The sequence below is a fragment of the Molossus molossus genome, unplaced genomic scaffold, assembly GCF_014108415.1.
Source record: "Molossus molossus isolate mMolMol1 unplaced genomic scaffold, mMolMol1.p scaffold_m16_p_12, whole genome shotgun sequence".
In the NCBI taxonomy this organism is placed as follows: Eukaryota; Metazoa; Chordata; class Mammalia; order Chiroptera; family Molossidae; genus Molossus; species Molossus molossus.
In genome coordinates, this window is record NW_023425347.1 from 79,008,057 (window position 1) to 79,022,528 (window position 14,472).

The window sequence follows — 14,472 nt, forward strand, 5'->3', positions numbered from 1 at the left end:
TTCCTATGTTTTCGTTTGTTTTTCTACTTAGCAAGATTATATTATAGTAAAGAAAGAGTAATTTTGTACATTTAGCAGTTTTAAGTACTTTTGAATTGAGCTGTTTCTAAAATAACTTAGCAAAAAGTCTTCAGCCAAGAATCAGACACATTAGGATTCGTAATTCTAAATCACTAAGATGTCTGTTTTGTCTATAAGTAAAATTTGAACCCAAGCATTAATCTAAAGGAAAATATTTTTTTTTAAAGATTTTTTTATTGATTTTTTAGAGAGAGGGAGAGAGAAACATTGATGTAAAAGAAAAACATCAATCGGCTGCCTCCTGTATGTGCCCCAACTGGGGATCGAACCTGCAACCTAGGTATGTGCTCTGACTGGAAATCAAACCCACAGCCTTATGGTGTGTGGGACAACGCTTCAACCAACTGAGCCACCAGCCAGGACAGGAATACGTTTTTAATATTTAGTCTGGATTGCTTCAAAGTAGATAGTTACCTCCAGGTAAGCAGCATGTCCTCAGAGGCATTCCTGCATTGGCTGGAGGCCTTACCTCACACTTTGAGTCCCATGATGTCAAAGAGGGGTGTGGGCTGTGGGGACAGTCTGCCCCATCCAAAGGAGGCAACCACTACTGAGTTTCCTCTGACAGCAGCATGAAGGAAGAACTAATGTGAAGTTGCTGAATCTCTTAACTTTTCAAGAGAAGACAAAATCTGGATTTTTATATGATATTCTGATTTTTAAAATGTTAGCAAGTAATTAAAATATTTTAAACACCAAAAATGATTCACAGGCCAAAACTGGCCTGCCAACTTGAGACCTTTGATTTTAGTCCAATAACTTTAATTTTACAATGAAAAGATATACCTATGTTATACAGTTGAGAGCTGGTTCCCAAAATTTCAGCCCAGTGTTTTCTTGTTACACCCAGGCTGTCTATCCACTTCTGGGCTTGTGATGAGTCCCCCAGTTCATTTCAGTTCTTTTTTCCTAATTGTTCTTAAATTCTCTTACTGCCCGACTTCTTTCCTCCCTTCTTTCTGCTCCACCCAATGTCTTTTATTTAAGGAAAAATGGAATGGGGGAGAACCTCTTTAAAACCTGAGCTCCATCCACAAATACTTCCCACATACAATCTCATTTAACGCCCCAAGAGCCTGTTATCTTCTTCTTTTTTTTTTTTAATCCTCACCCGAGGATACTTTTCCATTTTTTGTACAGATAGAGTGGGAGGGAGAGAGAGAGAGAGAAACATCGACGTGAAGGGACACATCGAGTGGCTGCCACCCGCACGACCAACCAGGGCCGGGGACAAACTGCAACCGAGGTACATGCCCTTAGCGGGAACCGAACCCGGGTCTCTCCGGACCGCAGGCCGACGCTCTAACCGCTGAGCCAAACTGGCCAGGGCTGTTATCTTCTTATAGTATAGAAAACTGAGAGTTAGAAGCATCAAGGAACTTGCCCAGAGCATCATACAATCCAGGTTTGAGCCCAGGATTTCATGACTCTTAAAGTCTGAATTCTTTCCACTGTATCACACTGGCTCCTTTTACCTAAGAGCTATAATAATGACCACACAAAAAAGTTTGGAGCAAAGCTTTTCTTTTTATTGCAGTTATTAGTGACAGTTACACTTCAAACTGAAGCTAAGCAACATTAAAACCATTAATTTTTTAAAAATCAAGGATTAAAAACAAATACAACATAGAGCCTTTCCAATACACAGAACGGCGGAAAAAGAGGAGTGGTTCCGTCACAGGACATTTTAGTGACAGTTTGGCTCAGAAAGAATTATGATAATTTAACAAAATATTTTAAGTGACTGAACTGCTTAAAAAGCGGCTTCTTCAAGCTTCTCAATCTTATCCCTAAGTTTTTTGTAGTAATTTTTTTGGGAAGATAAGTTCATTGAAAGTAGAAAATTTACTACCAAACTTTACCCCAAAAAGTCCTTTTGTTTGAACACTTTATTTGTCTTCTGCTGATCATAATTACATATAGTCTTCAAGGAATTAAAGTGACAAATCCAAAGCCTGGCCCCCAAGTACACAGTGATAGGATTCAGCATTTGGTGTTTCTAATTATACAGTGATTATATATATTTATATATATATCATAGACTTGCCCCCACCCCCACCACATTCGCTCTTAATAAAATGTGCTAGTCAAGTTTAGTATAATTCAAGATCTAATCTGGTCCTATAGCATATTACAAACTCAGACTCACTCCGTTGTTTTAACTGATGTTACTGCGTAACCAAACATTAACAAAGGAATTATAAACATTCTGAAATTCTGCAGTCCTTAAATTACTACAGTACGTTGATCTTACTTATGAAAAACCAACAAAAATATAAGGCTAGGCCAGGTATAAGACAGGGTAGGGAAGATGAAGAAGAAGTTGGAGAATCCCATCATGTAACCATGCTGAAACTTGGTATCAGTAGCAATATTTGGCAAGAACAGTTAGTGTGGAAAGGAGGATGGAAAAAGAAGTTACTCTGACTTTAGGTAATAATTCAGTTTCAAAACATACTGATATCAACCCCCAAAAATAGTTCACATCTGCAATACAAATAGGCACACACGGTCAAGATGGTTAAAAAGTAAAATTTAAAAGGCTATTTGTCCATCTGCAGGACATCTGCAAGTAGCCCCACCATCCCCACATGTCCTATATTTACATTTTACTTTTCTGAAGAGCCCCTTTAAACAGAGTGCTATTTCCTCCTCCATTACTTGGGGTTTAAAAAAAGCAGCAATTATCTAAAGTGGGAGCAGTTTGCAATGCTTCAGGGGTGTGCATTTGTGTGTAATATAAATGTTCTCTAGAGTGAGTGGTCAGATTACACTGGAATGGTTATATTACAATTTTAGTCCCCAAAACAATAGAGAAACATTATTTTTTTTCTATATAAACTTATATAATACAGTGTTATAAACATAGAATATTTACACACACACACACACACACACCACTGCTTCCCACAGCCTATGAATGCATCCACATACTAGTTTACAAGAATGACCTTTATTCACAAGAGACAGTAATACTTTTATGGGTCTATCTATAACTGAAGAGAGACATTAAAGCTATAAACTACAGCAAAAATTGTTTAAAAGTATTCCTGACATAACAATGTTCCTAGCTGTCTCACTCAGCAAGGTGGATATTTTTTGTTCCTTTCTCAAGCATGAATCTTCCGAACTTTTTACTTCCAGTACTTGCAATTCTCAGTATCCTATAAAACTAAGATACCACCTATGTTAGCGATGAGTTGGAAAAGCCCAACTGCCTGCAACAAGGGGAGGCCAGCATCTATAGAGATAAAAAAATAAATGACTGTTTCCATACCCTGTGTACCTAAAATGCATTATTTTTTCTTAAACAAAAACCAGAAACTTGTTTGTTGTAACAGGAATTGAGCATACATAACCTGTGGTGGTACCCCCCACCCCCCGCCCCTTTGTTAGTTCCTAAAAACAAGACCCCTCCCAACCCCCAGGGAAATGGGTAAATCTATCAAAATGTAAAGTTCTGCCCTGGATCCATAAAGATAACTGGGTCAGATACTAACAGGCTGCATGATATCACCTGCAGATGTTCAGAATTGAATTAAAATGAAGAAAAAAAATTTTCATTATTTTTCAACTTTTAAAGATACATGGTGATTGGAAAGCAAGGTTCAACTCTGCAAATTTATGAGGGATATAAGCACACTTCCTTCTTATTTATTTATTTATCCTCACCTGAGGACATACTTGTTTGTTTGTTTGTTTTTTTATCCTCACCCGAGGACATTTTCCCATTTTTTGTTCAGGTAGAGTGGGAGGGAGAGAGAGGAACAGAGAGAGAGAGAGAGAAACATCGATGTGAAGGGACACATCGAGTGGCTGCCACCCGCACGACCGACCAGGGCCGGGGACAAACTGCAACCGAGGAACGCGCCCTTAGCGGGAACCGAACCCGGGTCTCTCAGGACCGCAGGCCGATGCTCTAACCGCTGAAGCAAACAGGCCAGGGCCATATTTGCATTTATCCTCAGATAGAACAGGAGGGAGAGGGGGAGGGGAGGGAGAGAGAGGGGAAGAGAGAGAGAGAAACATCAATGTTAGAGGGACACTTTGAGTGGTTGTCACCCACACGACCCCAACTAGGGCGGGGGACAAACTGTACCTGAGGTACGTGCCCCTAACAGGAACCAAACCCAGGACTCTCTGGTCCGCAGGCCGACGTTCTAGCCGCTGAGCCAAACAGGCCAGGGCCACACTTTTTCTTAAAACCTAACCCTCTACTCCAAAACAAGGCACTAGAGATCTGCCGAGAAACAAAGGGATAACTATGTGGTTGTACAATGGCCTCTGATGTCAATATGCAGCAAAAATGCCTGAAGGGAAAAGGCAAAGTTAATTTCTGATTATCTGATGGTTACACCACATAAATCTACCTCAAAATACAATTGCAGCTGCCATAGCACCACTAAAAGGGGTTTGATTTATTGAAGTTACACTTTGTCAAGGATATTAAAAAAAACTTTTTTTCTTTATTGATTTTTGAGAGAGGAAGGGAGAGGGAGAGACAGAAACATCAATGTGAGAGAACATCGATTGGCCACCTCCTGCATGCCCCCCACTGGGGGTTGGGCCCACAACCTGGGCATGTGCTCTGACTGGGAATCGAACTGGTGACCTCTTGGTGCATGTGTCAACGCTCAAACTGAGCCACACCAGCTGGGCTGTCAAGGATTTTATAAAGAAAATTCAGGCCCTGGATGGTTTGGCTCAGCGGTTGGAGCGTCAGCCTGCGGTCTGGAGAGACCCGGGTTCGGTTCCCACTAAGGGCACGTACCTTGGTTGCAGTTTGTCCCCGGCCCCAGTTGGGTTGTGTCGGTGGCAACCACTCGATGTGTCCCTTTCACATCGATGTTTCTCTCTCTCTCTCTCTCTCCCCCTCCCACTCTATCTGAACAAAATATCAAAAAAATGTCCTCGGGTGAGGATAAAAAAAAAGAAAGAAAATTCAGCCTGTGTGCTGAGTATCTGGCAGGGGAGAAAACAGCCCAGGAAACAATACCTTGATAAGGCCTAAATTTTACCTGTTTGATAAAATGATCTATGGTAATTAAAGACACTCTTATAAAGGCAAACTGTAAATGAACCCTTCATACAACAAGATTAACATTATTTTGAAACTTCTGAATAGCTTTTCCTTTGGAGAATTCAAGCACTGTCACAAACATCCTAGTTTTATAGCAACGTTGTGAGGTGGGTGAGGGCGGGTATTATCACTACCATTTGACAAGGAGAAAGTAGACAGAGACATTAAGGAAATTGCCTAAAGACATAGAGCAAATTAGTGGCAGAGCTTTAACTAAACTCCAAGTCTCTGGCTCCAGCTTAGAGCCCTTTCTAAATCCTCAAAGGTAGCAAGTTCTCAACAGCCTTTTTCCAGTTGTGATCTTTTAAAAATTCCTGCAATTTGTAAACTCTTTAAAATATGTTCTCCTTAGCAGCTCAGGTTTGACTAGGAAATGAGTTAAAAGTTTTTTAATATGGAATTTTGCACGCATCAAGAGGGATAAATTAATATGTAAATCAAGAGGAAAAATAGTCTAAGTGCTGCCCTGGCAGGTGGTTCAGTTGGTTGGAGCATTGTCCTGTACACCAAAAGGTTGTGGGTTCAATTCCTGGTAGGGGCGTCTGAGAGGCAACCGATTGATGTTTCTCTCTCACATCAATGTTTCTTCCTCTCTTTCAAAAATCAATAAAAACATTCTTTTGCCCTGGCAGGTTTGGCTCAGTGGTTGGAGTATTGGCCCATAGACAGAAAGGTCTTGAGTTCGATTCTCGGTCAGGGGGCACGTGCCTGGGTTGCTTGTTAGATTCCGGCCCCAGTCGGGGTGTATGCGGGAGGCAGCCAGTCAATGCGTCTCTCTCACATTGATGTCCTCTCTCTCTCTCTCTTGCTCTCTCTCCCTCCTTCCCTTTCACTCTACCTAAATATCAATAGAAAAGAATCCTTGGGTGAGGATTAACAACAACAACAACAAAAAAACCCAACATATTCTTGGGTAATGATTTAAAAAAAGTCTGTGTCCATTCAATATAATTATCACATATTTAAGAAAATATGTGTCAGAATAGAAGTCACAAACCTTTTAAAGTTAAAATCCAAAGTTTAATTCATTAGAACCAGAAGTTATATTGATTTTCCCTAAGAATATGGAAATCTGTTAGTGTTGAAATATTACTTCCAAGAATAATTTTATCACTTTGCTATAATATCATACTTCAGATACATATTCTGTCCACACTATCACTCTTTCACTAGCAAAAAATTCTATGGTTAGAGGTCATACTGGAAGCATTGACACTTCAATCTTAATTCCCACTTAACCAAGTTAGGGTTTCTTTCCATCTGTATTAACTAAAGTTACATGCTAATGATTCTCATTATACCTTTTTTTTTCTTCCCTCAGTCGAGGATATTTTTCTATTTATCTTCAGATAGAGTGAAAGGGAGGGAGAGAGAGAGAGAAACATCAGCGTGAGAGGGACACATCAACTGGTTGTCTCCCGCATGACCCTGACCAGGGCTGGGAACAAACCACAACCAAGGCACGTGCTCTTGACTAGAATCAAACCCGTGACTTATTGGTCTCTGGGCTGATGCTCTTAACCACTGACCCAAACCAGCCAGGGCTATATACCTTGTTTGTTTTATCCTTTCCCTTATTTTTAACTGTGTGTGTATGTGTGTTGGGGAGGCGAGAACTGCACGATTCATAAATGGCACAAAACACTGATTATCTTAAAAACAGGATGGCCCTCAAGTACATATAAGAATGGTATGTCAAAGGAAAAACTCTAGAACCCAACAGTAAAAACGTGCTCCATCTAACAATCAAGCTGTAACTTGTGGCATGTGATCCTCCTCCCACAAGTATTTAGAAAACTTTATTTACTTATAGTAGAATCCTATATAAACTGCCTTGAAATCCCTTTTCTTTTCTTTCTTTTCTTTAAAGAGGAGAAAGGGTTTGTACCCTGGGCTAAGAAATGAGAAAGCTCCTGCAAAACTTTTAAAGAATCGTACAGGAACAAACTCTGAAAGGTGTCAGTTAGTGCTTGCCATTTCTGGCTTTTGAATTAGAAAAAAAACAGGCACCCGGGCCTGCGTGGCTCAGATGGCTGGGCATCATTGGTGTGCACTGAAAGGTTGCTGGCTCGATCTCTGGTAGGGTGTGCGCTGGAGGCCTCAGCTGATTGATGTTTCTCTCTCTCTCCCTTCCTCTCTAAAAATCAATAAAAAAATATTTTTAAAGAAAGAAAAAACGGCACACGCACATTTGCAGGGTCACTTTCTATGAAATGGGGAGATATTTCCAATGCATTACCATTGGAAAGCCAAGTCCATTGCTATCCAACACTTCCTCTCTTGTTAAGCTCCCTTGGGACTAAACTGAATCCATTAACTTGGTTGGACTATAAACATGAACAATTCACCCAGTACTAGGTAAGGCAAAATTCCTCCTTCATTACAGCCTACCAGTGTTTTTCCTAAATCTTTCACAAACAGCATTTTTGTTACAGGGAAGTAACAAAATGTCCTGGAAATGTCCTGTTTGGTATATTTTGTGCAAAGGGAAAAGCTAGGGAAGCCATGTTGATAGCAGCGTCATGGGTCTAGTTAAGGATACTTAATTTAATTCCTTTATTATAATTCAGAAACAACTTCCAAGACTTCTCAAATTTAACAAGGGTAGATTCAGCTTTATATCTGGGACAACACAAAGTAAATTTCAGTTACAGAGGCACTCACTCTTCTTAGGTTTCGTAGGCTCAAATAACAACTTTTACAATGTGGTTGTGAGAAATAAACAAATATTAAAACAACTGTAAGGTTTCTATTCAAGGATCCTAGCAAAGAAACCTTTCCTCATTACCCCCCTCACTACATACTCTCACAATCCCACCAGTTCATTTCTTCAAAGACCTCCTGTGTCCATAGGTTCTTATAAAAGATAGAGTCACATCTGTAACATCCTTATAGAAAATCTTTCCTCCTTTGGTTCTGAAAATATTATTAAAGGGCCAAATTAAGGGACTCCTGTTTATTTGTCCTTCCAACTAAAGCCATCAAGTATAAAAGATGGAAAGATTTAGGCATTAAATACTGGGGTAATCTCCCTCTCTGGCACAGTCTCTTAAATTTAAAACATAAAATCACAGATATGTATACAGTCAATTTTTAGAAACAATGATGAAACCAAAAAAAGCAAAGTTCTAATGACTAACACTCCCATTTATTTTCTACTCATATAAGACTGTTTATGACAGTTCTTTTTGGGGATGAATTAGTATTTAATGCACAAATACTTCTTTCTGAGGAAGTGGACTATAAACACAAACAAGTCACCCAGCATTTCACTGTAGTAACTCAGTGCTGATGGCAGGTATCTTGATTTATGGAGCCAAACAGTTAAAAGAGCAAAATAAGGTCTATGTGTCAGGTTCTTAGGAGCTTTCAAAAGGGAAAAAAAAAAAAAAGACTATGTCTACTTGAGGCTGCCTTAAAAATGTTGGTCTACAATATGCCCATCAACCTAGGACAATGCTGAAACATAATGACTAAAACTATTAGTTATAAGCACAGTAAATATCCTTAAGAAGGGGGCATATACTTGAAACATATTTAGCTTTTATTTAGTAGTAACAAATTGTGAGCCACACTGGTCAACACAAATTGCTATAATCAGAGTACCAATCTTCAACTGTGGGGGTGGGGTGAAGGAAGTAGCTCAGATTAGAAAATGAAAAATTACTGTAACTGGCAAAATTGCAAAAAGAAATAAACATGGCTAATGTGTATATGAAATTTCATGCTGACTCACTTTAAACTGTAAAATTTTACATAACATAAAAATAACATTTTCTCAATTATAATTACTTGAAACTTGCTCATGTACCTGCTCAGTGGAAGAATAGATAGATTATAGTACAGCAAAATGTCATACATCGAGCCCCGATAATTTAGAATTTAAAACTTTGAGAATGCGGTAATGCTTATCTTCTAATCTCTTATAGAAAAAAAAAAAAAGGCTTACCAAGCAAATTCACAGTGTAAAAATACAATGGAAATATTTTACCTGCTTAAGATAATTCACTTTTTTAAATGTACCTTTATAAAAAGTTAGTTACCAATATAAATAAGCTTGATGTATTCACCATGAAAGTAGAGTGATCATTTGTTTGAAATTAATATTCTATAATAATTCTTTTCACTGCCTTTCAACTAATTTACATTCATAAAATTATTACTTTGTTAAATTTTTAATGAACTGAAATACTACATTAAACAGTGTTTATCCCCAGCTCTGCTTAGCTACTTAAACTCTGTTTCTTCATTGATGCTTAGGGTTGAATCAACTTTAAAGTATGCTAGGGAAAAGATCAAGGTAGCAAAATTTCCATATAATATAATTATGGGGAGAAAAGTCCCACTTCAAAGTTAATTATCAATGACTTCTGGATCATTTGCTATTTGTTTTCCAGGCTTATAAAAATGGTATCATAATCCTAATGGCTAGATGATATGACCATTTTAAGCAGTTTCAATGCAGCTGAAGTTAAAAAAAAAAGAAATATAACGCTCACTTATTTGACAAGTTGCCCTAAAACTGCAGATCAGATCAAATAAATCCAACCTGTTAGTGTTAGTTTGCTACTTAAGGGAAAGAAATCTAACTTATAGAAAAGCCCCACCTCCCCATCACATTTAGAAATCTGTCTAAAGACTGTCTTTAAAACCCACAATATAAACAATATTAAATATTCTAAGTTAGAAAATAGTGTTAATGGTTTATTGGTAAAAACCCAAATTCTAGACTTATAGAACTAGTAGTTTGGTTGATATATTAACATTCCGTCTTAATCTTTGCTAATACTATTACAAAGAAAGAGGAATTGCTAGAAATATCTATAAAAATAAAATACTTTAACATCTAAGCATAATATAAAAGTTGCACACAAATTGCCAATAAATATAAACATCATAATAGAAAAATTAATATTAAAAATAAACTCATAATTGCTATTAAGACATTATAAAAATGAAAAAGTTTAATGTGCATGTATATTTGCAAACAGACATAGTACACTCCAAACAAACAATATAATTTTACTATCATTATTACATAATGCAGCATACAAGGTTACTGAGGTGTGGTGTTTTTTGTTTTTAGTCTACTCTTTTTTGGAGGAATGCTCACCAAATTCACAAGTGGGAACTGGTTAGGGATCATTTACTGCTGTTTACTGCTTCCTAGTATGGGGAAAAAATTGCTTTCTGGTAGATTACTAAATTTCTAATAAGTGAATGGTCCTGCTATTATCCTTCCTTTTGCTTATTTCCTTTAAAGCCCAATTTTGCATGTTCTATATTTAATGAATTGATCATACCCTTTTAGATGCACTGTCCTCTTTTTTTCATAGTTCACCCATGCTAGAAAAAGGAGAGAATAATTTAAAATATTTCTTGGTTCCTGCCTGGCTGGTGTGGCTCAGTGGATCGAGCATCGACCGATGTACCAAGAGGTCACCGATTTGATTCCCGGTCAGGGCATGTGCCCAGATTGTGGGTCCGATCCCCAGTGGGGGGAATGCAGGAGGTGGCCAATTGATGATATATCACATCGATGTTTCTATCTCTCTCTCCCTTCCTCTCTCTCTAAAATCAATAAAGAAAAAAAAAATGTTTAAAAAATCTTTCTTGGTTACTAAAAAAGAAAACTTCCCTAAAACATAGAGACATAATCATTTTACTTTTTCTCTTCAATTGATTTCCATGATGACTTGGCTCTCCCTTTATAAACAGTTTTCTTTAATAAACATTATTTAGAAAAGGTAGCCAATAGATATGTATAAAAGGGTCAGTCTATGCTGGGGGGGAGGGGGAGAAAGGTAGCCTATGACATATAATCCCTTTCCCTTGCTACTTCACCCATACTCTTGTTAAAAAGTTAAGCAGATTTGCTGTTTTATGTGCCTTATAGGTTATATCTTCAACACAGCTGAGAGCTGAAAGCATTACAAATTTTATTTTTGAACTTACAAAAAACATTTGGTGAGCATTTACTTAGATAACTTTACTGAATAAACGCTTTACTTCATTCCCTTGGACCAGATTCAGGACAACAAATAACATTATTTATATAAAACTGTCATACTCTTGGAGTTCTAAAATAATTTATTTTTAAAAGTTTTAGCCTCATACTATTTGAAAAATAAAAATCTATAGCACCATCTTCTGAAAAGGCACTTTCAAAGAACCGCCTTGCTTTAAAAAAAATGATTAAAAAATTTAATTCAGTGTCTACCCCAATGAATATTTTTGCTTTATTTAATGAGGCCCTAGACACAATATTAAATTTTGGTTACTTCAGACATTGATTTCAGAAAGGAAGACCAATGGCTTGATACTGGATAGGATTTTAATTTTGCCACAGTTTGTTACCCGATACTTCAACAGGTTTCTCGTTGGTAAATCTCAACCATCCATATTAAACTTATTTTCTGTCTATCTGTAATTCAAATTAGAACCTTTAACTTCCATACTTTAAGAGCAAAAGATTCTTGAGGCTTAATGAACAATGTAAAAATCTAGAGTACTATCTTTGATGCAAAAAGAAAACTAAAATTCAACCAGTAGTAGACAGTATTAGTACAAACCTTGACCATCATATCTTAGTTGAAAGAAATTATTTTGATTGACATGAAAAATAATAGACTGAAATGTACCGGCTTTAAAAGTAGAAAAAAGTAAAAAATATTTTCCCTTTGTGAGATATCTATATCAGTATCAGATAGATATAGATATATATGGAGAGGGAGAGAGAAAGAAAGAGAGAGGAAGAAGAGGAGATATTATTTCTCTTGGGAGTCAGCTTAGGCTTCACTAATCACAGTATCATTTCTAACATTGCCACTGAGCAAGAATTTTTTTAGTTTAAGTAGGAATTTTAAAAAAAGCAAGATTTTTTTTGTAGAAAATCTTCACTTTCACATTTCTGTAGTACTGATTTTACCCATTTTTCTTGACTTATTTTTGACTCTGATAGAATCACAAAAAGTGCTTTATATGATCAAATGGGAAGGAAAGAGGAAAATAAAGAGAGACTCTAGGGTCAGGGTTATACAACCACTCAGGAACGCATCATTTGAAATAGAGTCTTCCAACTATTATGCTGTGAAAAGGATTAAAACTTCATAAAGCTAAAAAAGCCAAAATAAAGATGCCAGTCCAATGAAGCTTGACTGATAACTCATAAAAGGTAATTTAAGTAGCAAGTTAGAGTTTGGGGCAACCTGTTTTTAAAAGTATTCAATAGGAGAACATCTAAGATGATGAGTTAAGCAAATATTTAACTCAGGTTTTATGACACTGAATAAAAATTATTCAGAGCTGTCAGTTAAGCTTCTTGGCAAAACATGACCACCAAGTCTGAAATAGCAAGACTACAAAATATTCTAGTTAAAGTGGCTGGCTTCATTGATTTCATGAAAATCACCACCCCTGGTAAATTCATGTTAGCTTCTGAAAACACCCACCAATTCCTTGAACTACAGTCTCTAATTCCTGGCCTATAATCCATCTAATTACTTCAGATCTATTACTGGCACTCTAAGTGTTCAGCTTTTCTTCAGACACTGAGATCCTCTGTCAGCCATTTCTACTGAATGGCAACTCAGCTTTTATTTCCCTAGATATACCTTAGGTCTGTCATGACTAAGTCTGTTATGAGGTCTATCATACTAAAATCCATTTTAGTATAAACATATAAGTAAACATCAGGCAGTGGTGGGTCATCAGAGAACCTAGTTTGGAAAACTAGTATAGGACTTTAGAAGCCAGGCGTCCTTATGCTAGAAGGTAGAGATGAATCTTTATCATGTGCCTTCCAAAACACCCAGCACATTCCTACTAGAATCTCTTCTAGATTCTCTTCTAGGAAGAGAAATAAATTAATAGGTTACAAACAGGAAGATTTCCATAGAAGGATATTTTTTTCTGAGAAACTTGTTAAAAAGTAAAATATTAAGGAAAAAATAAAGGGCATCTTTACTTCTGTGAAAATACGCCAAAACCAGTACTGAGGAGTCTGAGGTACCCTTTTTCAAAACCGCTAAAGTAAAAATCTATTATTTCTCAAAGAAAGAGTATCTTGATATTACATCAAAACTATAATGGCAGCACCCTTTATTACCTTGATATTTCATGTTCTTAATGTTATTTAGGAATAAAAAGGGGGGTGGGTGGGTAGGTATCTATCACACTAGCCTTGAATCCTGCTCATCTCCTTATTGTTTAGTGCAGTAACTGTCAGACTCTACTTAAATAAATATAGCAGCTACAGTACTGTAAATGTATGGTCCTCAATACCAGTAATTCCATACTGTAATATAATAACATGTACCAGTACTTTACACAGACTCATTTGCTATCCAGAATATACACTGAACTCCCAACTCTTAATCACATGAAAATCAATTATACCAGTTGCTGGAACTGACATTTTGAACTCACTCATACATCACAGAAAACAGCAGACCAAAATTTAGCATTAATTATATAGTTAGTGATCAAGGGTAGGAACAGAAAGGTCACTGTTGTGTTTCAGGGCCATTAAATTCAAAACAACCTATTTTAAAAAATGAAAAAGATAAGGAATCCTACACCAGAAGTGCAATAATAATTAAAATAAAATTCAAAGTGTATTTGCCTTTTATCTTAAAACTTGAAGTACAAGATTTCTTGTAATTAAGTGTGACATACTAATTTGTTAGTAAGCAAAATAGAAATATACTATACATACTCTTTCAAGTTAACCAACCTTAAACTAGTAATGTTGAAACTGTAAGAAACCCTAAAAGAAAACTCACTTCAAAGGTAAAGCTTTATATTAAAAAAAATTATTTTTTCCTTTGTAACTGTCAGACTATTATTTAAGTAGAGTCTGACAGTTACAAGTAGACTCTGTAAAAAGTCCTTCCAAATAGGTTTAAATTATGGGCTTCACTCTAGCGCATGTGAAACTAAGTACCTCAAAATTAGGTAAAGTAGGAAGTAGGAAAAGTGTGTCTACAGTTCTTCCCTGGGCCCTAAATTTTCCCTCATGAATCTGTGTAACTCCTCCTGATAAAGATGTGTTACTCATCCTGAGCAAGCACACAGCAATAAAGTTTTTACCATCTAGAATACACTATTTTCTTCTCTTGCTCAATCTTCCTGACTACTATATTTAGTGAAATTTCAATGTAAAAAAAAATACATGCTTTACAGGAATTTTTTGGAGGAAGGGGGGAGGGTTGGGAGAAAAAATGTATACATTATACAAATAATACCTCATGTAAAGAGCTTTGAAACAGTGTTGTAAATTGCATTTCAGACATTTCAATATAATAAACATA